Source organism: Podarcis raffonei, chromosome 4, assembly GCF_027172205.1.
Source record: "Podarcis raffonei isolate rPodRaf1 chromosome 4, rPodRaf1.pri, whole genome shotgun sequence".
Lineage (NCBI taxonomy): Eukaryota > Metazoa > Chordata > Lepidosauria > Squamata > Lacertidae > Podarcis > Podarcis raffonei.
The window spans coordinates 72,025,074-72,051,134 of NC_070605.1; the positions used below are offsets into that span (position 1 = coordinate 72,025,074).

The following is a 26,061-nucleotide window of genomic DNA, read 5'->3' on the forward strand; positions in this document are numbered from 1 at the left end:
CTGCACCCGCTGGAGTTTCTGGGTCAGTCTTAAGGGCAGCCCCACGTAGAGCGAGTTACAATAATCCAGTCTGGAGGTGACCGTCGCGTGGATCACAGTGGCTAGGTCAGGGCGAGAGAGGTAAGGAGCCAACTGCTTAGCTTGGCGGAGATGGAAAAATGCCGCCTTTGTTATAGCTGCAATCTGCGCCTCCATGGAAAGGGAGGTGTCGAAGATTACACCCAAACTCTTAACGGACGGTGCTGGCACTAACTGCGCCCCCGCAAGAGATGGGAGTTGCCCCCCCAATCCCATATCGTCCCGTCCCAGCCACAGGACCTCTGTCTTCGAAGGATTTAGCTTCAACCGGCTCCCACGTAACCATCCAGCCACAGCTTCCAGGCATCTGGTCAGTGTGTCTGGGGCCGAGTCAGGATGGCCATCCATCAACAGATAGAGTTGGGTGTCATCGGCATACTGATGGCAACCCAGCCCTAAACTCCGGACAAGCTGGGCGAGGGGGCGCATAAAGATGTTGAAAAGCATTGGGGAGAGTATCGCACCCTGAGGTACTCCACACACCAAGGAGTGGCGCGATGACAATTCCCCCCCAAGCGCCACCCTCTGTCCCCGACCAGAGAGAAACGAGCGCAGCCATTGAAGGACTGTGCCCTGGATCCCCACGTCGGCAAGGCGGTGGTCCAGAAGTTCATGATCGACCATGTCGAAAGCTGCTGACAGATCTAGAAGAATCAGCAGCCCCGACCCGCCTTGATCCAGCTGTCTACGAAGATCATCTGTTAGGGCAACCAGAGCTGTCTCGGTCCCATGACCAGCGCGGAAGCCAGACTGGAATGGATCCAGAGCCGATGTTTCATCCAGAAACCCACCAAGCTGTTCAGCAACCGCTCTCTCAATCACCTTACCCAGGAACGGAAGATTCGAAACCGGGCGGTAATTGGATAGATCTAAAGGATCTAATGATGTTTTCTTTAAGAGCGGGCGCACCACTGCCTCCTTCAGTTCCCCTGGGAATGTCCCCGTGCCAAGGGACAAATTGATGATATCCCCCAGGAGGGCCCGCACCTCGTCTGGACACGCTCTAATCAGCCAAGACGGGCACGGGTCGAGAGGACAGGTGGTGGGCTTTCCAGCTCGGAGGAGTCTGTCCACATCGGCTGGGGATATCCGGTCAAAGTGGTCCAATACTGGACCCGAGGACAGTCGAGGGGCCTCCAGTTCCTTTATTGTATCCAAATTGGCAGGGAGGTCATGGCGGAGCAACAAGACCTTCTCCGCAAAAAAGCTCGCAAATGCCTCACAGCCGTGTGTCAAATTGTTATTTAAATTTGGCTGTCCTTCAAGGGACGTTAAAGACCTGATTATACTAAATAATTGCACCGGGCGAGAGCTAGCGGATGCAATGGAGGCCGAGAAGTAAGACTTCTTAGCAGCCTTCACCGCCATCTCGTAGGTTTTCATAAAAGCCCTATAAGATGTTCTTGAGGCTCCGTCACGGGCACCCCGCCATACTCGCTCTAGCCGTCTGAGGTCCCGCTTCATTTTCCGGAGCTCCTCAGTAAACCAGGGAGCCCGGTTTCTGCGGGGTCGCAGAGGGCGCTTCGGTGCGATCTCATCGATGGCTGCCAGGAGCTGGATATTCCAGCCCTCAACAAGCTCAGTCAATGAGTCGCCAGGGGGAGCAAGGTCCCGCAAGGCTTGGCGGAATCTATCAGGGTCCATCAGCCTCTGCGGGCGAGCCCAAATCGGCTCGGCACCTAAGCAGGGTGGGGGTGGAAAGTCAATCCTGGCTTTCAGAGCGTAGTGATCAGACCATGGCACCTTCATCGAAGGAGACATGATCACATCTATACCTACACCAAAGATCAAATCCAGCGTGTGGCCTGCTTGATGTGTGGGGCCCGAAACAAACTGGGAGAGCCCTAGTGTCGCCATGGAAGACACCAGGTCCAGAGCCTGTGAGGAGGGAGTGGCATCAGCATGGATGTTGAAGTCCCCCAATACCAATAGGTTAGGAAACTCCAAGGCCCAGCCGGCCACCGCCTCCAATAGGCCTGACAGGGTGGCTGCTGGTGCGCTAGGTGGCCGGTACACCAGCCAGACAGCCAAGCTCTCCTCGGAGCCCCACACTAGGCCAACACATTCAATGCCGGGGATCGATGGTGATGGTAGAGCCCTGAAAGAACAATCTTCCCGGATTAATAATGCCACCCCTCCCCCCCGGCCCACAGTCCGTGACTGGTGGAGGACGGAGAAACCCGGGGGCGCCATCTCTCTTAAGGTAACTGTTGCCCCTTCGCGCACCCAGGTCTCCGTCACACAAGCCAGGTCGACCCCCTGCGAGATAAAGAAATCTCGCAGGGTGGCGGTTTTGTTGCCTATAGACCTGGCATTGCACAGCACCAGTGACGGAGGTGAGTAGTCCTTGCTCGCCCTACCCTCGTCCCTCGGGATGAGGCGCAGATTGGAAGGGGTACGAGCATATCCATATCTCGATCCCCTTCGCCTATAACATCTGCCCCCACCGCCATACCTCCCTCGCCCCTCCACGGTAGCAATCCCAAGCCTCATAGTAGCCTCCATTGATGGCAATTGGACTACAACTCCCATCAGCCCTGGCTAGTTGGGGTTGATGGGAGATGTAGTCCAAAATACCTGTAGGGCACCGCATGAGGGGTGTGTGTTACTAGCTGATGTACTTTCCAACTCACTCATTCAAAGCACACAGCTTCCCCCAAAGAATCCTAGGAAATGTAGTTTTATTAACTGTGCTTGCAATTTTCTCCCTGTGAGGGAGTAAACTGCAATCTCCCAAGATTCTTGGGGGGAAGCCATGCAATTTAAATGCATAAGAAGGACACAAGAAGAGCCACTGGTTCAGCCATTGGTCCATCGAGTCCAGCATCTTGTTAGCGACCAACCAGATGCCAGAGGAAAGCCTGCAAGCAGCAAATAAGCTCAAGAGCACTCTCCTCTGCTATAGTTTCCAGGAACTGGTATTCAGAGGCAGAGCATAGCCATCCTGGCTAGCAGTCTTCTCCATGAATTTGTCTAATCCTCTTTTAAAGCCATCCAAGTTCTCCATCACTGCCTCTTGTGGGAACAGAGCCCACGAAGAAGGAATTTGTTTTGCCTGCCCTGAATCTCCCAACATTAAGTATCAGTGGATGCCAAAAGTTCTAGCATTATGAAAGTTAAATAATAATAATAATAATAATAATAATAATAATAATAATAATTTTATTTATATCCCACCCTCCCCAGCTGAAGCCGAGCTCAGAGTGGCTAACAACAGTAAAAATAACACAGTTTACTTAAAATCACAATCAATTAACTGAAATACATTCTAAAATCAATTCATTCTAAAATCAATTCAGTGTCAAATTAATGGCAACTATTGTGTTAGAGTTCTATGAGGATTACCGAAGGAGGTGGTCAGACTGTGCCTTTGGCCAAAGGCCTGGCAGAACAGCTCCATCTTGCAGGCCCTGTGGAAAGATGTCAAGTCCCTCAGGGCCCTAGTCTCTTGTGACAGAGTGTTCCACCAGATCGGGGCCACGGCCGAAAAAGCCCTGACTCTGGTTGAGGCCAGCCTAACCTCCCTGTGGCCCGGGATCTCCAAGATGTTTTTATTTGAAGACCGTAAGGTCCTCCGTGGGACATACCAGGAGAGGCGGTCCCGTAGGTACGAGGGTCCTAGGCCATATAGGGCTTTAAAGGTTAAAGCCACTTTAAAGGTTAAAGCCACTACAATTTTATATACTTCTATCATGCCCCCTCTTATTTGCCTTTTTTTCTAAATTAAAAAGGCCGAAATGCTGCAACCCTTCCTCCTAGTGTTGCTGCCACATTCCCGGTGTGGATGCGACGAAGATGGCAAGATGAAAAAGTTTTCTGCACCTTCAGTGGTGACTAGAAAAGGTGATTTTGGCAGGTATAGGCTGTCATGCAAGCTGCACCTGTTGAATTTCCTTCTGGAACCTCTGAGAATCAAGAGACAGGTCTGGACACAGAGGACTCAGCTACGTTAGTAAAGATGCAGCAATTTGAATGCACTATAAACATGCAACACCAGATGGCGCCAGAGAGCAGGAAAATATAAAACTTGATTTTTCCATAGAAATTTCTTTCTTTTGTTATAACGATCTAATTTCTGACTTATTTATAGCAAACCCCCCCCCCCATGTCTAGATGCTCTCAGGTGAAAATGTTGATGTGGGAAATCTTTACTATTCTAGACTTTAAAAAAAGGCTTGATATTTGATATTTATTTCTGTTTACTGTTTTTTCTTTATACTTTCAAGTCTTAATAGTAATAAAGGATATAGACTAAAAGTTTGCCAGAGGAGAAGGAATAGGTAGGGAGATAGAAGGAAAACTGCAAGAGAATAGTTTCATGAAGTGGAAGTCAAGGAAATGTTAGAGGCAGCAAAAAAAACTTTTGAGAATAGGCAGGAAAAGGTCAAAATAAACATGTTCTAAATAACAAATGCAAAAGCAGTGGGACAGTGTAAAAATATCAGTAGCATATAAATCGAAACTAAATTAAAAGGCCTAAGCAAAAGAAAAGTGAGCCTCTTTGGGGAGAGTTCTGCAGGTGCCTTGAACTTTCCCCTGGTTACCTCCTAATATAACTACCCAGAGAAAAGTCCCTAAGACTGATCTCAGCACTGGAGCAAAATTGGTGGGGGAGAAGGAACTTCCCTCGATATCAAGGTCCAGGGCCTCATAGTCTTCAAAAGTTAAAACCAGCACATTGAATGCTGCTCTGAAATGAACCAGCAGCCAGTCAAGCTGCTGCTTTTGATGGGGTCAGATGTTCTGGTCAACAATCTAGCAGCTGTTCTGGGGATGCTAAAGTACAGTGGTACCTCAGGTTACATACGCTTCAGGTTACATACGCTTCAGGTTACAGACTCCGCTAACCCAGAAATTTTACCTCGGGTTAAGAACTTTGCTTCAGGATGAGAACAGAAGTTGTGCAGCGGCGGCACAGCGGCAGCAGGAGGCCCCATTAGCTAAAGTGGTACCTCAGGTAAGAACAGTTTCAGGTTAAGAATGGACCTCCAGAACAAATTAAGTACTTAACCTGAGGTACCACTGTATCCAATTTGGGCTGATATTGCTGCCAAACTCTTATCTAGGATATAAAATTACCTGTGAGCAAGATTTCTTTCTAATTCTCCACTGCAACTGTATAATAATAATAATAATAATAATAATGTGCAGTCGTTTTTATTGTGCAACCACTATGGTACCATGGAAGGAAATGTGCGAAAAGGTTAGTATAGCCCTCTTTGGCTTGTTCTAATTTGCAGTGCTTTGGCTCAGAAAGAAGAGAAACACTTCTTTCATCATGCTGACAATTTCCGTGCTCTCTCTGGATGCTGCTGCGTGTGTAAAAGATGAAGCATTAAAGTCCTTCAGCCTCTTTATAGAGAACAGCAATTAATTGCTTAGGACTCTCCAAGAAACAGGAAATGTAAGTGATGTTGGCAAAAGTCAGCAGCAGTAATCCCAAACATCTGAAGTTCTTTTGTGCGAAGGCTCAGGAATCCTCCAGATGACATCCGAATTAGTAAACACAGCTCAGCTAAACTCAGATGTTCGATAGTTTAATGGTTACATCATTTAAACGATAAATTGCCTTTATCTCCTAAATTTATACGGTGCTCACCAACAGATAGTGATTTATGTGACACCCTTCTGCTCCGTGGATCAGTTCCCATAATAGCAGCCAGAGTTTTGCAGTGCTAAATGTGTGTGTGTTTTTTTAAAAAAGGCTTGTGCTTAGTTCTTAGCTCCCAAATGACAAATGTAGGTCAAGCATCTTAAAAATATAGCATGCATTCCACCCCCCCTCTATTCATAGGGTGCCTATAGATGTATTTCTTTAGCAGTAGAGAGAAAAATGTCTGCTGGAAGTTTAGGGATGGATGAGTTGTTGTATAGCTGGACAAGCTGCTCCATAACTCCATAAATCTGGAATACAAAACCACTGGAGGCTTCCTGTGGCAGTCTGTGAAGTTAGGGGGTGTCTTGTCCATCTCTAAACTACCAGCAGGCAACTGTATCTCGAATGCCGCCAAAGTTGTAAATAACCTTCCTGCCAGTTTTTCATATGTTGAACGAAATGTTGGGAGGGGTGGGGAAGGAAAGTTTGAAGAACCCATTTGTCAAATAGGTCGGATTCAGCTGCACAGCAGATAGAACAGCAGAAGGTTCCAATCCACCACTGGGCTAAGACAGGGGTAGGGAATCTTTTTTTAAACCACATGCCAGCAGTGGGCAGGGTCATTGGCAAAAGTGGTGGGTGGAACCCGAGTTGTGACAAGTTACAAGAAAGGAGATTCCGATTAAACACCAGGAAAAACTTTCTCATAGTAAGAGCTGTTTGACAGTGGAACAATCTCCCTTGGGAGATGATGGACTCTCCTTCCTTGAAGGTTTTCAAGCAGTGTTTGGATGGCTATCTATCTTGGATGCTTTAGGTGAGACTCCCACATTGCAGCGGTTGGACTAGATGACTCTCGGGGTCCCTTTCAACTTTGATTCTATGATTCTATGACTCTTACATTTGCCTGGTGTTGTGTAGCATCTGTAAGCAAGACAACAACCTTGGAAACTGCCCGCCCATCAGAAATGATCGTGCCAATTCATTCATCAGCAAGCCACTGTGACTTTTGCTAGGGGAAAATCACAACAGTGAACATGCAATTTCAGTTGAATCTGGGGCAGTCACTTGAAGCATCCTTTGGGTTGAGCTATTTCAATTGCTTTTGTTTGATTTGCTCATTGCAAACAGCTGAAAGTCTGTAAAATTTGATAATAAACCTGATTTGCAATGGGAGCTGAATAATGATTGCAACTGTGTGTGGGGGGGAGACTCCTCTCTTGTCCAGTTTGTCAACATATTTCATAAGATAGCACCCCATCTTTGATTTAGTTGGTAGTTTCCATTTGATAAGATGCTCCTTTCAACCCAACTCAGAATTGCACATATATACATTTGCTGCATTACAACTCTTTGATTCATTCAGATGATCCATATTAACCATAGGTTACTAGGCCAATATGTTGCTCTCCAGATGTTGTGAACTACAACCCCCATCAACATTCCTGACCATTGGCCATGTGGACCGAGGCTGATGCAAGTTGTAATCCAAAACATTTGCAGGGCACCATGCTGGTGCAGTGCTGCACCATAAGCAGTGCTGACAGCTTCCACACATCATATCTGAACTCATTTAAATTCTTTTTTGGGAGGAGGTTTAGCCATCCCTCTCACATGAATGTAGGTCTCAGAATTTTCAGTTAAGAAACTTATGACGGAAATCAGCAGATCTCACTTTCTTATCACTGAGAAAGATTGTTCAGAGCTGGAAGAGTAAGAATGTTAAAAATTCAGAATTTCTAAAAGTCCTTAGCCAAGCTTTTATAATGAAATGGTACCTCATTCCTTGGTGATTATATTCAGATGTATGATTTTTCTAGGAAGACAGTAAGGTAAACCAGGTGGAGGTTGTTAAAACAAAAACTTTTAGAGTGGATATGTGTCTATAGAGGGAAAGATGCTCTTAGCTATATAAAAGCTATAGAAGAGGTCAAAATGCCATCCAAGGTTTATTTATGTGGAATATAAAATAGTACTGTATCATAAACTAGAACAATACAGGAGATGCTAATTCAAATTCTGGGTTTGATATTTGCAGCAAGCCACAGACTATTTTATCTTTACCACTTGAAAAGTTCTATATGGTCATTAAAGTAGATAATCTCTTGTTTTGAAATAATGAGTCATGTATATTTCTCCTTGTGACTCCCTCCCCCGCCCCCGTGTCAGACATTTTGAACCTGAATTAGCCACTGCATTTGATATTGTATGTATGTGTAGCTGGAGGTGGGGAAGAGAGATTCAGACGCATAAACTACATGAAAGAGCTCCCCAGTGACCGATCACATTTCACTGGGAACTGCTGTGTGGGATTAGGAGGCGTACTGCAGAAACCCAGAAGGGCAGAAAAAACAAACTGTGCATCCTTGTGTCCTGAGGCAATGTCTGACAGTCCATTCTAGACTTCTCCGATCCCAGAGTCACAACCTAGCAGCATTTGAGACTCAATTTATTAATGAGCCCTTCCGAAATGTGAGAGACTTGAATATTTGCAGCTAGGTTTGATAGCTGCAGCCCTTGGGGGTGGGCTGGGGGTCTCTGGTGCTGTTGCTATACCTCCATAGAATAAAAAGCAAATGCTGAGGAAACAGCCCTTTTATGCAATGTTTGTACAATGGCTTCAGGTAAATCGTGGCTGCTATTATTATTATTATTATTATTATTATTATTATTATTATTATTATTTATCGCCTTCTTTGCTATTGTCTCAAGGTGATGTATGATGTACAATAAAAACAGCAAAAACAATTAAGCACACGCAAACAGCACATACATTTAAAACAAAACTAAAACCACACAAAATATACACTCCTGGCAAAGACCCAATTATCCAGCTGAGAAAATCTGTTGGAACAATAAATATGTTCAGATGTTTCCAGAAAATACAGTTAGAGGCACCTGTTGTATCTTGAAAGGAATTCTATTCCACAGGATAGGGGCAGCTACACTAGAAGCCCTACTTTGAGTTAATGCTGAGTAACCATCTATCACTTTTTAAACGTTTTTTGCAAAATTGGATGAGGTTTGCAGGTGTTCTGAGGGGGGAGAGGGGTTGAGCTAGTCTAGGAACCATTAGATCAGGTGACAGCATCATCTCTGCGACAGCTTAAGGCTGACACAAGGATCTGCATATATTCTACCTCCTGGCCCTCACAGGCTATAGCCCATTAGGATTTTCCCCTTAATCCTTCTATTTTAATGGATAGAAATGGAAAACAGTGTTTTCTGAAAATATATTGAATCTGTAGATGATCAGGATAAAGAATCCTTTCTTTAAACCAGAGACAAGGAACCTGCAACCTTTGAAATGTTGATGGACTCCAACTCACATCTGCCACAGCCAGCACTGTCAATGGTCAGGGCCTTAGTCCTACAACATCTGGAGATCTGCAAGTTAGCCTGCCCCATACATGCCAACTCCTAGGGACCAAGGCAGTTTTTTAAAAAAGGGGGCCAGCCCCCCCAGTGTTCAGAGGCTGTTCAGCTCCACCCCCTGGCTCCTCATAATATCACTACATAGGGTTGTGCTCCCTCAATTAACTTGTGAGGCTGGCTCCTGCTCTGCCCTGCCTTAAATATTATTATAGCCACAGTGCTCTGTTGTTTGATCCAAAGAGATGGTCACATGTGAGGTTTTATCTATGTGTCAGCTAATGGTAAACCATAGATAACTTAATTGTGTTCTTTTTTCCACAAACCAACTTTGGTTGCATATTGAATCTTCTCCACCCACCAATGAAACTAAACATTTTTTTCCATCTCTGGCAGAGCTTCTGGGACTGTCTGGGAGATCTTCTAGGACAGTAGAGCACAAAAGCAGCAGGGTTTGTCATGAGAGGAGAAATGTGAGAAAAAGTCTTCTAAATCCTGTATTTCCTGTGTGCTTGCCTCTGCATCCCATAATGCCTATTCAAACTGTACATTTGCATTTGTAAATGAGCTTCTTATAAATATTCTATAAGAAATTTCAGGGTAAATGACTTCTACTTTTGGAGAAGGTGAGGCAGGAACCATTATATGCATATGTGATACTGGAATGTTTCAGGCTATTTTTTTAAAAAGCAATGGAAGACAGGGAGAGAGAGAAATAGACCAGTAGCATCACCATTCTCTTCAGATGCTCTTTATACCCTTTATTAGAAATTATTCCAGATGCAATTATCCCAAGTAAACTGAGACAATTGCAATAGGAACAACACAGTTGCTATATTTAATGCTAACCCAGAGCCTTGAAATTGTTAAAGGTTTCAACTGACAATGTCTTGTTTCTTAAAATATATGAAAAATGAAACTTGGCTTCACATAATAATAACCAAACCCATGACAAAAGCGCAGTGTAACAAAACGTTATTCTGTGTGTGCAATCGGAGAAGATCTGGAATTTGTAAGCAGTAGCTTGGTTGAGTTCCCGCCTTTAAAGCAAAGGCTGAATTGCTCAGTTATGGATGAGAACAATGGTGGCTTTTAAAAGAACGACGTGTGGAACATTGGCTTTTATGTAGCGCAAGATGCAAGTCTAAAGTGGCTGCGGAGCTGGGCCAGTTCTCTGCATTGTGTAAATTTCAGCTTCAAGCTTGCAGAAAGCAGACCACTGTAATGGCTCCAGTCCCATGCTAATCTAAGACAGGCGAGAGACAAGAGTTCCCCTTCACACACATGGCGCTGTGTTTAAAAAGGGTGCCTGGGTTATAAAGCACATTGAATAGATTCCATTTGGCTCGGTGGAAAAGCCTACTCTTTTGTTTTCCCTTTTGTTTGTCACATGAAGGTTTTAATTAAAGGCAATCTTTGGATCCAAGTCCTACCGCTGGTGATGTCTGTCCAGCTTCCTTATGCTAAAAGATGCATGATGCGAAGTTTCGGTGGAGTGGGGAGTCACTTGGAACGCTGAAAATATAAAATACAGAAGAGCAACAGAAGTACATTGTTGAGTTGACTGACCAAAATAACATTGCATCTGCTGAACCATTTAATGTGTGCCTTAGTGGAAAATCTCAAATGTGTAGGTGGGTATACAGCACGAAGGATATAGAGGCAACAGTCAAAGAGTGCTCAGAACATTCAGTCATTCCAGCAAATGTTGAATGGGGATCAAAGTTGTATGAGGACACTGTTAATGGCAAAGCCTCCTCATTATATAAGATAAAGAAGGTCAACCAAAGAATATTAAATATGTACAGCACTGGGAAACCTTTATTACTATTTGCAATACTAGAGCACATTCCTCGAAAGATGGGAGATATTTATGTTGTCAACCGCATACTTACTAAATTATATGTAACTGTATAGATTGTTGTGCTAAATATATGGAACTAAAATGATTCGTTAACAAAAGAGATGTGAAATGGTTTATTATTTGCAGTCGTATCTTAAGGGGACTTTTTAAAAAAAGTTTATATTTTTTGTACTTTTTTGTTGAAATAGTAATGTGTGTAATTTTTTACACAACAGCAAAAAGGCTTCCCCCACTTTTGAGCACTTGAATATTGCAGCTGGCTCTCTAAATTTGTAATTTCTCTCTCTCTCTCTCTCTCTCTCTCTCTCTCTCTTTCTTTCGCTCTCGCTCTCGCTCTCGCTCGTATGTGTGTGTGGAACATTTACATCTGTCTCAGCATGCAAAGAATACTCACGGTCACTTAGGACCAAAAAGCACATTATCTGGGGGAAATGTGACTGGATCTCCCAAGTTTTTATTGTTTCTTAGAAGCAGAAATTGGGGCTAGCATTATCCAGCTGCACTATTTACCCAATCTATACCTTCTACCATTCCACAAAGCTGCTGTTTGCCTCACCGGGGAAGGCATATATAATGGTGCAAACAACAATCTGGGAAAGGGCAATTTAAAACAGAAACACCAGGAAATCATTAATTTCCTGCTTAATGCGCTGTTTAGTCTTGAGTGTGGATTAGTTGCCCTTTTTACGCCCTTTAACTTGTCTGCTTTTTTCACAGTAAGTGGTGATTCTAACTGATGAAGCTAGCATTCCAATTTGCATTTCGTGATCAGAGCAGCACTTAGTTCCAGAAACTTAAGGACTTAATGTAGTAGTTTGCATGGTAATTTTGGGGGTGCTGGAGTATTCGAAAATGTTCTTCCACGATCCAAAAACAGACCCATTTTAGATCTGGCTCCAGAGTTGTCTGGGTCTGATTCAAAGGGCGGGGAAAGAAATCAAGATCTATGTCCTGGTTTTGGATCCCACACTATATATGCTGCAAAACTGATTAACTGAAAGTTAATGTTTCTGTGCTGTGGAGTTATGAAAAATGCAGCAGGAATCAATGTTGCAATCCTCTTGCATACACTTTTGGGATATCTTTGGGGTTTGACCTACAGTTTATGACAAAATTCACTTATATATTTAAGATGGTAGACACAAACACATGCCAGCATTGCCAAGAATGAAGACCATAGTTGTGTTTGCATTTTTGTTAACTCCAAGGTTGTATTTCTGTTCTTTGTTAGTCCTGTGGTGTCTGTAGAAGCCATTTGGGTCAGACTCCTGGCAAGAAATATCCAGACCTTCATAGTATACATTGCTCCATTGCTTTCACTGGACACTTACCAGGCCCAAACAGAGGCATTCAGGGAAAACTATCCTTCACCTACCGCCTGGTGAGAGCAGAAGTTTTGTCTGGCAGCATAGCTGGGTTTGAAAACAGGGAGGTCAACTTGGGGATTCATTGTAGGAAGCTAAACTGCTGTTGAACCTGGAACAGGGGAATCAATGTGTGTTTGTAAAAAATGTAAAAGGGCACTCTACTCATCCATACCTCTCATCCATTGTTACAGCCAACACATGGATGTGTTATGAGCTAAAACCTTTTGAAATAGTTTAACAGTCATGTGTTTCCCCAAGGAATTCTGGGAACTCTTGTTTTCTTAGGGCCCTCACAATGAACTACAATTCTCAAGATTTTTTTTTTTTTTTAGTGTAAACATGCTCTCAGATTCCTAGTTAACAAGTGCCACCATTATAGATTTGCATGGGTTGTAATCCAGCATATAGTTAAAGTCATAACTGACTGAGAGTCACTGGAAACTTTCTGCAGTTATGTGTTATATGGGAAGTCTTTGACTGAGATTCTATTTTGTATTTGTGTAATGTAGCTCTTATTTGGATACCACACCTTTCTTTGTCTCCATTCATTGCATTTGGACAATAATTGATGCTTTGGACATTGAATCAAAACTTGTAGGCATATCCCACAAAGCTAACATGTCATTCAGATGGCCATTTTTCTTGCACGGTGATAACCAGTTCATAAGACTGAGCTTATGGTGTCATTTCTGGAACAGCTAGCAAACAGCATACTCCTACATCCAATGACTTGCTAGAGTTTCTTGAACTCCTTTATGCTCTTTTCCTCTGTTTTTGGCTTTAATATTTTCTTCCGAATGATATTTCAAGCAAACTATTGGAAAGACATTCCATGAAAATTATGTAAAGGTCAGTTCTGCTCTCTCAGATCCTTGCTCTTGAGTCTTGCCTTCACATGATGAAGTGATGTCCCACATTACCTCATCTTTTAACCTACTTTTACATAAAATTGGAAACCTGTTCCTGGAAAGTACACATGCAGCTATATGGAGCATGAGAACATAAGAAAAGCCCTGCTGGATCAGGTCAAAGGCATATTTAATCTAGCATGCTTTTCTCACAGCCTTTGGGAAGTTCACAAGCATGGCCTGAGCTCATCCACTCTCCTCATTTGTGGTTCAGAGTTACTTGTTTCAGAGACAAAAAGCCAATATATCAACACCTCTCTGATCTCGTTCTTCTCTGCTTCATCCATTTGTTATCAGTGCTGGAAAGGACAGCTTTTTTGGCCAAATCTTCACCACCCGGCAATCATTTTTTACAAGGACTTTGAAGAAGGCTTTATTCTGCTACAACTGGGATGAGGAACCTTTGGCCCTCCACATGCTGTTTGGCAAATTTCCCATTATCCCTGGCTATTGACTACGCTGACTGAGACTGATAGGAGCTGAATTCCAATAACATATGGACGACCAAAGATTTCCCATCCTTGTCCTAGAGCTTTTCATTTTCTTTCAGAGTACAGAAGGCTAAAGCAAAAATTCAGAGCATGATGCTGGTACTGCTAGGTCACCTGAATAATATTTGGCCCCAATTATCCTGCGTGAAGCCTGAAAAATGACTTTGTCAACTTGCAAAAGCATCTCTGTGGTGAAATGTAAGAACTGCCTGATCTTGAGCTATTGCTTGTCCATGCTAATATGAGAAAACAACATTATGATGTTTGGAATGATTGTTATATAGTGTGTTCTGCAAAAGAGCACATATACAGTGGTGCCTCAGGTTACATATGCTTCAGGTTACATATGCTTCAGGTTACAGACTCCGCTAACCCAGAAATAGTACCTCAGGTTAAGAATTTTGCTTCAGAATGAGAACAGAAATCGTGATCCGGCGGCGGGGCAGCAGCGGGAGGCCCCATTAGCTAAAGTGGTGCTTCAGGTTAAGAACAGTTTCAGGTTAAGAACGGACCTCCGGAACAAATTGAGTACTTAACCCAAGGTACCACTGTATTGGACATTTCTTCTCATATTCCATTGTGAATGGAAATTTTGAACGCAGGCCCCAAGGTTACTGTTTCAAATCCCCAGGCAGCCACAAGCTGTGCTTTATGATCTTGAGCCTGGAAGTAAGCCCATTTGAATTCAATAGGGCTTAATTCATAATAGGATTGCACTGTGAAGATATTTTAACATTTTAACAAAAAACAGTGTCTTGATTATTTAAGCATTTTATACTTATCTGTGTGAAAATGAGGCAGACTACTACGCACTCTATAATATAAAGAAAACCACATCATCTATGTTCCTCCTTGGTTTCAACAGCAAATATTAAGTGTCTTGGTAAGTCCGCACAGAGAGATGTAACCGTTTGTTATTTTTTTATTATCAGATGGGTGACAAACCAGAAACAAAGGAATGTCACATTGATATTTCTATTTCCAAGCATTTTTGTGTGAGAGAATATTCCCACCAACATCAAATGCTGGGTACTTTCTGATGATATTTGTGGTTTGATTTTAATATAAGATGCTAGATCTGATTTATTTCCTTTCTGAACATTGGAATGCACCCACAGAGTGGAGCAGGGAGCATGAATCTGATTAAAATATGACCTCAGAAAGGATTTCTGCTGTAAGGAATGTTCTCCTTATGCTTTGGGTGTTGTGGTTAGTGATGAGCTTTGGCACTGAATCAAGAGGGGAAAATGGGTTCAAGTGAGATGATGCTGATTTATCAATATGCATATTCAATATGAAAACAAATAAAGTGCCAATCAGATAACAGTCCCCTGGATCTAACGGAGCAATTCACCCAGGATTAAAGTTCAGAACCTATGGCCCTCCAGACTGACTCCATTTCTGATCATTGCCCATGTTGGCTGGGGTTAATGGGAGCTGGATTCCAAAGATATCTGGAAGAATATATGTCCTTGATCCCTGAGCCAGAAAGCACTTATTCCTCCTATTAGTGTAATAACAAAATACTTCTTGTTATGCTGAAGACCTGTCAATCAAGAAGTGTTCTTAAGCACTTTAATGATGATTTATCAAGCCATGCGTTTCCCTCAACATCCGGAGGATTTCAGTATGACATGTAGCACAAATATGTATTAAGACTGAGTCAAAAGGTGGGGTTCTTTTTAGGGAAACTGTTGTCTTGAAATTGGTGGGTTTCAGTAGGCAAAGGGTTACACAAAGCTGTCTCACCTTTTTCAGTTGCTGTTGCCTCTGCCTGTGTCATTGGTCCAGAGAGTCTAAAATTACCTAAGTGTGCTACTGATTTCTCAAGCCTTTATCTGAATGAAGCTTGTATGGGAAAGGGTTAATGTGAACTGGCATGTCCACAGCTATAGCTACAACCATTCTGGCAGGATGCACCATCTAGAGCATTGGGTGTTATTTTCTTTTGGCCCAGAGGGGATCCTGAGTTATGGAACCAACGCCTAACACAATATGTGAACTCTATTAAGCATATATGCATGTGTCCTGCTTTTAAATTATACTGTTGGTTGGGGAGGGGGGCCCTGACTCTCAGGCCAGTAGACTGGTGGATTAAACTAAATCCAGCCAGGAGAATTAAAAAAAAGCATTTGGAACTTCAAAAGGCATGTCTGAACCAGGCTATAAGCCTTTATAAATGAATGGTATGTATCCTCTCCATCCCTGTTCTTGGAACTGGAACTAAGATTCTTGGTTTGTGTAGTAAATACACGCGATGGGTTATCTATTGAAAGGGTGTTGAAAAGCAAGTGGAGCATCTACAGCTGCTGGTGGAAAAAAAGATGAAACAAGCCAGTTTGATCTTAAATCCAAGCAGCATAAACTTCCTGGACTGCAATTAAATGGTAGATGAAATTTATTAGTATCTTTAAAAGACACTGCTGCAGGTCTTTAGTTTATCAGTGACCTTCTCTGGAAAAAGGAGGAAATGTACAGTGGTACCTCGGATTAAGTACTTAATTCATTCTAGAGGTCCGTTCTTAACCTGAAACTGTTCTTAACCTGAAGCACCACTTTAGCTAATGGGGCCTCCTGCTGCCGCCGCGCCACTGCTGCACGATTTCTGTTCTCATCCTGAAGCAAAGTTCTTAACCCGAGGTACTGTTTCTGGGTTAACGGAGTCTGTAACCTGAAGCGTATGTAACCTGAAGCGTATGTAACCTGAGGTACCACTGTACAGGGAGAGACCATATTCATTAGTTTGTAATCATTTGGCAAACTGGCAATTGCCCCTCGCATTGGGGGTCTCAATGAAAACTTGATAAGATGTATAATGAGTTAAGGTTAAAAGAACTACAATCCTGGGATGGATGGGGTATTGCTTTTGTTGCAAGTGTATCACCATTATGAATGCACTTTCCTGAATATCAAATTTTATCTGGTCCTGTGCCTATATTAATCAGAATTACCTGAGTGCCCCCCCCCCCAGATCAAGTCATTTTGGGCATGGTTGGTGGGAGATTGGCTTACCAGTTAATGGGATGGGGGGCGTGTCTCAGATATCTGTCTCCCTTAATGGCCCTTCCCCCAGCTAAGGTGATATGGAGCTACTCTGTCAACTTGATCTGCAGCAATGCAGTGCTGCTGTTCAGTGCCGGTCCTTATCAAAGAGGCTAGGAGTCTATCTTTGCATATATGAGTCAACCTGGCTTGTCTCACTATGAGCTGAGTATGTGAGCTGAGTGGACTTAATGCTCATCTACTGAATTCCACATCATTTCTCGGTGCAGTACCAACTAGTGGTGCCTGGTGCTGGAATATTATCTCCCTAGCCAGGATCTCTCTCTAGGTGTGTTTGCATCTAATATTAGGTAATCATATCAGCAGGGATTTCACTGGTGTATCAACCATCCCATAAGCCAAGAGTTTACCTCCCTGAGCTAATAAAAGTGGTCTCAGATTTGGCTCTCCTTTTTAAATTTTGTTTTGTGCTTATATCCATTTTGCAGTGGAGGGATTATCATTAGTCCTAAAAGATAGGAAAAGCAACAAACTTAAATTCCAAATATAAATGTGCTGGCTGACAAATTGTCTTGTTTTCTCCCTCCATCCTCACAACTGCATTGGTCCTCCCCAGTGGAAAAAAAAGAGTTATCCTTAGAAAATTGAAAATGTAGGTAACAGAAATGTTGAATCAGATTCTAGGTTATACTAGAATTTCCTAAGCAACTCATTGAACAACATGGTTTTGTCCAGCTAGAATGAGTCATAGGAAAGAAACATTGTATGTCACTTTGGTGTGGCACCACCAATGGCATGTCCTTTCAAGACTGCTGGCATAGGATGGGCTGGAAGAATTTGAAATGCAGGAGTTGTGCAGAGGGGATGATGTAAGCATTTGTCTGGCTCAGATCTAAACACAGAGAGACACAACTCCAAACCAGATGTGATTTTTCCAACCCCTGAATGTCCCCCAAGAACTGAAAATCTGAGTAGGAAAGTTCTCTGCTGCCAACCCACCTTTACTGCCCACCTACTACCCACAAGGCCTTCTTGACCACCTCTCAGCAGTCAAATATACCTCTCTTATCCTCCTATACTTTCTCAGTAGAGCAGGACCAGTGGCAGTAGCATAGACAACATGCTTGGCAGGGGGTTGGACTCGATGGCCCTTGTGGTCTCTTCCAACTCTATGATTCTATGATTCTATGATTTCTTCTCTGGCTCAGGTTCAAATCTGTGTTGGAGAAGAATTCTAAGTTGGCCCTTCCCAATCCAATCCTCCTCATTCCCCAACCTTCCTGTCTTTAAACCCGACTTGCTAACTATGCCATGGGTAGCTGAAAAAGCAGTGCTGCTCAAGCTGCAGGGAAAAGAAAGGCAGTATGTCTCCCTCCTTACCCTTCTATTCTGTTTGCTACATGGCAGTGTGCCAGCATAAAGAGTTCCAGTGGCCCCTTAGAAATGTAGTTTTCCTAAAGGCTGCTGGAATGTGTACATTTTCAAAGGACAACTGTGTCCTGGTGCTAGGGAGGAAAGAAGAGACATCTTCTTTTCCTTCAGGTGGAATGCCAACCTTGCCATTATTCCTGCCAGCCCAGCCACTAAGTAGAGTTTAAAAGCAAGGGGGAAGGGTTTGGGGGACCTGGTGGCTAGACTATTGGTAAGGGGACAGGAATTTCGGGTTTCCTAGGTATATGATTTGGATTTGAAATAAGCTAAAACAACCACTTTGACCAGGTTTCTCACCCATTACTAGTCTAGTCTACCATGAGATCCATCTTTTCTTCACCAAGTGCCAAGCTACAGCTTTTTCTAGCTTTAGGGTATATGCAGATTTACAGTGACTCCTACGCTCAAGAAGAAGAAAATGGGTTTTCATGTGAAGCTAAAATAGTGCCTTCCAGCCAGCCTTGCCCAGTTCAGCCTTGCCCAGTCCTTGACAAATCACACCCTACAAGTTTCAAAGGGGTTTCACCAGTAATGACTACAGTCTATTTCCCATAAACATGAGCAATGATTTGGCTGAATTGTGAGCTGTTTGCCTTCCAAGCATCATTCCTGACTCATTGGAATAGGCAGAAATGTAGAAACAGCAAGGCACACATGCAAAGGCATAATTTAATTAGTGTGACAATGTGGCAGGGAGGTTATTAGGCAGCATTTGAAAAAGAGATTTGCTCTTCCAGCAGGCCTCCTTGTAAAGCAAGGCCTCCAGCATCTATTGGACTCTAAATCCCATCAGCCTCAGCCAACATGGTCAATGGTCAGGGATGATGGAAACTTTGGGCTGGGGGTGGATGGATCTGTCAGTTCCACTTCTCTCAGTTTGACACCTTTCCTGTCCTAAATTCAGTTCTCTATACTTCTGCAGCTATTTGTAAATTATTACAGTATGTGTATATATATATATTTAAAGCCTCATGGAAGGTGCCCTTTCTCCTAATAAACACATTTTTGTATGCAATTTTGCACACCCCTTCTAATGGATTTCATGGCACTTTTAGTGATATATGCATTCTTATGCACCCTTTGCCCTAGTCATACATTTTTGCATTGCAAAATTTGGAGAAGTGCAAATTTCAAAGGACAGCTGTGTTTTGGTTCACACCTTGCTTTGGAAAGTGCAATTTTTGCAAGTTCACCTTTAAATGCAATCTGAATCCAATTTCTCCCCCATCACTGTTTTAACCCAGCTCCATCTGAAGGGTCACCAGAAACCCACCCTGTTGCAGAGGTTTGCCTGTTATCTCATCTGAGTTCAAACTTGTTTAAGTAACTTTCCCACAAAGCATCTTGAAATTAATTCACAGTTTCCCTTGCTTTAAGTGATTTACCAGCTTCCTGGTATATTTTCCATACTGGCAGATTTGGATGTGAACATAGTATCGTATTGAAGTTATATATGCGTGCATGGCCCTCTGCTTTGCTCGTTCCTTTCTTTGAAATAGAATTCCCTTGGCTTCACTTTGAAAATAAGTTCTTCCTTTGAGTAGTTATTTGGTTCAAAGGAAGGATAAAGCAGTTCCAATATGCAGCCTAAGAATCACATTGACTTAATCCTCTGCGGAAAACCTCCATTGAACCAAACTTATTTGTGGTTTATGATGCATCTAATGTTAATTCCAATCTGGTTGCCTTTTTGCCTAAAATAACTTTGGTTCTGTTGTTGAAGAGTGCTGATATTTCGCTAGTTATAATGGAAACACTTTTTCATAGTTACGTGCAGTGTGCACCACAATTGGCTAATTAAGGGTCCATGAAATTACACTTGCAAGATGAGGGCTCTTTTGTGAGAGGAGATTATATATGTTCCAGCTTCCTATTCATGATATTTCCATCATGGTGCCCATGGCTGCAATGGGATGCCCTCTGACACCCATACAGCCAGCTAGCAGCTCCCTCTACTACTGATCCTTTCATCATGAGGAGGTAAGGGGGATTAGCCTCCCCCGCTCTTGAAAAGTGCATAGAGCTGAAGGAGGAATTTGGAAGAGTGACACTCTTTCCCACTTCCTGTTCAGCTCTATGGGCTTTTGAAGTCTCAGCCCATCCAGCACCTGAGCTGCTGATCTGAGCCTTGAAAAGCACACAAACAGGACGGGCATTCTCTTTCAGTACTATGGGAGAAACAAAAAGCAGAGTAGATTAAAGGGTATGAAGGAAAGGGAACCAATCTGGGATAATTGGAGGGAAGGAAATGAAGCAGTCATTGAGGAGAAAGTGGTGTTCCTTAGGAGTCGGGGGGAGGAGGAAAAGAGAGACAGGAGGGAGAGGGAGGGTGGGCAAAGCAACAAATGCACATGTTGGATCCAGTAAATGGATCTTCTGAAATTGCAGAATTGTTTTTAGCTCAACCATTGGACCACAAATCACCACTGTCTCCACAGACTCTAATATTGCCATGGTGCAAAAACATGGCTCTGAGTCAAAAGGAATGTTAGAGGTGGGAAAGGTGTGTGTAGCAGCTGTTTCGTTTTCTCTAAGGTAGCACCAATTGGGGGCCTAATATGTAGGATAACACATCATTTGATGATTTGGTCAAACAACTATAGAAAGAAAATGCTGGGTGAAATCCTTCGGTTTGTCATTTTCCACATAAAAGGTAAAGGGACCCCTGACCGTTAGGTCCAGTCGCGGACGACTCTGGGGTTGGGGTGCTCATTTGGCTTTATTGGCCAAGAGAGCCGGCGTACAGCTTCCAGGTCATGTGGCCAGCATAACTAAGCCGCTTCTGGCGAACCAAAGCAGTGCAGGGAAACACTGTTTACCTTCCCGCCAGAGCAGTACCTATTTATCTACTTGCACTTTGACATGCTTTCAAACTGCTAGGTTGGCAGGAGCAGGCACCGAGCAACAGGAGCTCACCCCATCGTGGGGATTCAAACCGCTGACCTTCTGATTGGCAAGCCCTCGGCTCTGTAGTTTAGACCACAGCATTTTCCACATAGACCCACTGAAATCAATACACTTAAGTGTCTTAAGTGCATTGGATCTCAATGAGTCTACTCTAAATATGAGTTAGTTGGATATCACCCAATAACTTCCAATTTAGATAACATTAAGGATTTCATTTTATCTAAACAAAGCATACATTTTTAGCACACTGTCATGACACTTGGAAGCATAGTTTACCTTAAATTATTCATGCACTTTTCTGACATGAAAAGTTGTTTTGAAATAAGTTGGAAAGTATACTGTTGTAGCAGGAACTGTTAACAGTTATACGTACATATGCAATGCAGTTTTTCAGTGTAACTACGTACACTCTTCAACTCATTTGTGTAAGCATTGCTTTTTTTGGTCTAAGATCATTACACTGAAAGTAATGAAATTTCCATTCAAAGATGCCAGAAACAGTTTTTAATATGCTTCTAAATATAACTTAATGGAGTAATTTTTAATTATACGTTGGACCTTGGAGCAGAAACATTTTCCCCACTCACTTGTCTGGACACTTTATTTTTGCATCATTAATTTCAAACTAGGATTTATAAGCATGTTGAAAATACTTTAAGCTGAATGGTTTTATATAGAACTAAAACAATTTCTTTAATTTAGAGTGTGCTTCTTATGATGTTTCATTTACATCTGAGCACTTTTGTCTCTGGGATTTCTCATTGTTGTGGATCACTTCTGAGCATAAGAGTCCTGCCATCTTACTGACTTCACTCAAGGGATGTCCTAAGTCCCACTTTCCTTAGATACCCAGTAATTTGTGCTGTCATGGGATGCAGGATTGGGGAAAGTGACCCATTCTAATGGACTAATCTAATGGACCAAATTCTACTGACAAGCAGACATGAAAGGCAAGAGCCAGGGACAAGTAGCTGTTGTTGTTGTTTTAAAAAAAACAAACAGTGTTCAATTTTCCCTTACACTTGTTTTTTTCATAAGCAGGAGGAATATGGGGAATAGAGTCTGTAGGCTATCTCTGAAGTATTGTGCCTCTGGATGCTTTTGTTTCCTCCATTCGGATAGCGTTTCTTACATACTCTGAAAGTGAAGTGATTTTACTCTTCTGAAAACAAAGATTGATCCTCAGAGTACCTCTACATTCCAACCAAGGTTTCACCTTAAAGAGGAACCTCCAGTTTCAGCTCCAATTTCTGAACTTCAAAATCACAGTGTCACTTCTAAGATAGCCATCATGTTATGAAAGTGCTACTGATGGTTTTCAAAGGAATGCTATAAATATTTTGCCAAACTTGTACATCCTAGCAATGAAACTTTTTGGCAGTCTTTCTGAAAATTCTTGGTTCTGGTTTCAGAAAAGCATAGTGGTGGTTGTCTAGCCTGTAGGGATGTTGGCGAATTCCTATGAAAACAGAAATAGGCGTGGGAATTCCTATTCTTTACTTATTCATCCCATGTCCAGGATGAAACTCCATAGAGGGAGGAGCTGTTGAAGGCTACTGTGCTTTGCCTTCACAGCTGGAGGCAGTAATGCTTCTGAATACCAGTTTCTGGAAACCACAGGAAGGCAGAGAGCTCTTGTGCTCATGTCCTGCTTGCTGGTTTCCCATAGGCATCTGGTTGGCCACTTTGAGAACAGGATGCTGGGCTAGATAGGTCATTGGCCTGATTGAACAGAGTTGAATTCACTATTGCAGTTGCTTTCAGTCCACAAATAATATGTCACTGAGTACTTCCCACCTGCTTGGGAGTAAGTTACTGTTATGTACTGAGTTGAATAGGATCCAAAATGCAGCAGTCGGATTGGTCCTAGAACAATAGGATCCAGAATGCAGCAGTCTGATTGGTCTTCAGGAGCCACCCAATCCAGCTCCAGGTGGAAGTGAATCCGCAACCTGATTGACCTACAGGAGAATCCCGGAATTAGCCAATCACGTGCGGCCCATTGTGTAAATAATGTATATAAAGCAGATATTTGGGGGGAACTTTCATTCCTCGCTACTATGAGCTGAATAAAGAGCATGAAATCCACACTCGACTCCGAGTATATTTCAGTTACATAAGTTGTGTAGTCTTGCCACAGCAGTGAGACGAATAATGCAAATTTTGGCAGAAGATGAATGGCAGTGGAACAGAAACGCTGCAGCTTGCGACAAATACAAGGCAGAATGGGAAATGATGCCTTTTTACATCCCCACTCTTCTGTTACCCTTGAAGCCATATGCTATGCATGTTTACTTGGAATAAGCCCCCCTGAGTTCCACAAAGCCTACTTCAGGGTACATAGGATTTTACTGTTGATCTTGTTCATTATATTTTAAAATTCTCAGGCCAGCTGACAGTAGCTGTATTGAGTTTCTCTACAAAGATGAACCACTAGAGGCCACCACACACCTAATCAAGCAAAATTCCTCCCCTGGGGAATACATTACCGTAATCTGTCTTTCATGTAGTCCCCCCCCCCAAAAAAAAAAGTGTGGAAAGGATCACCATTCAGTTTTCTTTTCTTCTCCAGTCATCTCATAATGGTTCAATTTAAAGCTTCAGCCATAGCCATGAACTGTGAAGACAATGGATTTCGGAACGACTTCTGGGAGCACATGTTGAGTGGAAAGCCCTCCCGCCAACATATTAAAAACAATAAAGTTTAAACTAAATTGCTTACTTATGCAAATGTGGCTGCACATGCATTATGTATATATTGATTGTAAATCCCCACACACACTTAAAAAAGAAAGCCGAAGGAATTAATTACATAGGGACAACCTTCCAAACTTGCCTATTAGATTATATAGAAATAGACCAAAAAGAAAAGGAAAGAAAAAGTACTGGCTATTGTTTTATTAACTACATCTGATGTGCTCATTGGAGAAGTGTCCAAACTGTGAACTGAATCAGCTTGAAAGCTAAATATTTATCACGGCACATTATATTTTTAGATTGTCCAAGTGAACGTTTCCAGGTGTGTTTATGTCTCTCATGGAAATCAGTGCTTACCTTTGGCTGAATTGTGCTCTTTGTGCTCAAGCATATGGAGTGAACTAAACTCTTTAAAGGGGGGGGAGACCTTCGGTTTCTATACATAGCAGAAGCTGTTTTGCTCTTCATATAATCTAAACCCCATGGCATGGTCCCACATACAAATGTAAGAAGATAATGACCAATGATAAAGCTTGCCATCTCATGGAACTGCGTGAAAGCCAGTCTAAAGCTGCGCTTCTACCCTACCGATTGCTGTGTAAACATTCTATATTGTGCCAGCATCCCTTTATCTGGCTACTGGAACAGAGATGCTAGACTTTGCTCCCTGCCAAAGAAAGCAACTTAACTGGCACCAGTAACCCTCTTCAGCAGGCTGGAGTGACCAGCTTCAAATACCAACGTGAAAGTGGGTGAGAAGGCTGGTTCAGCAGAAGAGCATCTGCTTTGCCTGCAGAATGTTCCAGGGTCAACTCTGCCATTTCTAGTTAGGGTTCCCAACTGAAACCCTTGAGAGCTGCTGCCAGTCCGTGCAGACAGTACTGAGCTAGATGGGCCAGAGGTCAGATTCAGTATAAGGCAGCTTCCTGTGGTCCTGTGACGGCAAGATTTGGGGTCTGAATGGTGCAGCAAGTCTCTCCCTCCTTCCTTCCCTCCCTCCCTCTATTGTCATAGCAAGGGTGTAGCATTTGGGCTGCACCAACAGTTTTGACATGAAGTACCCCAAGTACAAATGGCTGTGCTTAAGTTTTGGGATCCAAATTTAGTTGAACACTTTTTGTGTCCTCTTTGTGCACAGCCTAGTTGGGGCCAGGGAAATAATTTCCCCAGGAATATAGCAGGTGAGAGTTTTCCTGCAAAGTGACATATAAAATACTACTACTACTACTACTACTACTACTAATAATAATAATAAAAATATCCTTCTCAGGGACACAGGTGGCTCTGTGGGTTAAACCACAGAGCCTAGGACTTGCTGATCAGAAGGTTGGTAGTTCGAATCCCCGCGACAGGGTGAGCTCCCGTTGCTCGGTCCCAGCTCCTGCCAACCTAGCAGTTCGAAAGCATGTCAAAGTGCAAGTAGATAAATAGGTACCACTCCGGTGGGAAGGTAAACGGCATTTCCATGCGCTGCTCTGGTTCGCCAGAAGCGGCTTAGTCATGCTAGCCACATGACCCGGAAGCTGTACGCCGGCTCCCTCGGCCAATAAAGCCAGATGAGCGCTGCAACCCCAGAGTCGTCTGCAACTGGACCTCGTGGTCAGGGGTCCCTTTACCCTTTATCCTTCTCTATTCTCCCTCCAGTCAACCTAAAGGCATTATCAGGGTCTAGGGCATATTGCAGCCAGACAAGAACACTTGTGGCATAAAGCAAGGCCTGTGTTGGGCATGGCTTGTGGAAACTCCCGAGGGCCAAACAGAGAAGGCTGGAGGCCGCAATCCTGAGGTTCCCCACCTTTTCTATGTCCCTGTTTGAAGTGCTCCGAGCTTTTTCTACTCTCCTTCAAGATCTCCTTCTGGCCCCTTGTCTCAACCTATCAGCTTCCAATTCTACTTTATCCCCAGTTTTGATGCACTTCACTTTCATCACAGTGCCTTAATAGGTGCCACAGTTTCCAAGGCTGCAACCTCAGCATATGCTACATTTTATTCTCTCACAAACTCTGAGTCACCATTCGGAGAAGCCAAAGGGAACGCGTTGGGGAGCAAAAGTTGTTCCAGATTGTAGGAAACATTTGGCTAACAGATACGTTAAGAATCAGACTTTCCTGCAATAGGAGTCTTACCCCCTTATGGGTTCCCTCCCCTTTGCCTATCAACACAAATAGTTTTGTCCAAGTTCTGATTATTTCATCACTTCTCTGCTGTGTTTGCTCAGCTGTGCTGCCACTTTGCTTTGCAAAGCTGAGTAGCTACCAACTTCAGCCAGCTTGCATAGACAAGAGGAGGTCTCACACGGTTTTATATCATACTCTCGCTATGACATACCTAGTGCATGGTATGCATA

The 26,061-nt window shown here is 43.1% G+C and overlaps 1 long non-coding RNA gene across 1 annotated transcript; it reads right to left on the reverse strand.

Annotated features, from left to right (window-relative positions):
* Nucleotides 1-9,882: 9,882 nt before the first annotated feature.
* LOC128412376 (uncharacterized) lies at nucleotides 9,883-24,134 on the reverse strand. Its single transcript, XR_008330073.1, has 3 exons — nucleotides 24,072-24,134; nucleotides 12,286-12,386; nucleotides 9,883-10,561 (listed from the first exon to the last, which is right to left on the reverse strand). It is a non-coding gene; the product is annotated as an uncharacterized LOC128412376 (long non-coding RNA).
* Between the last annotated feature and the right edge of the window lie 1,927 nt (nucleotides 24,135-26,061).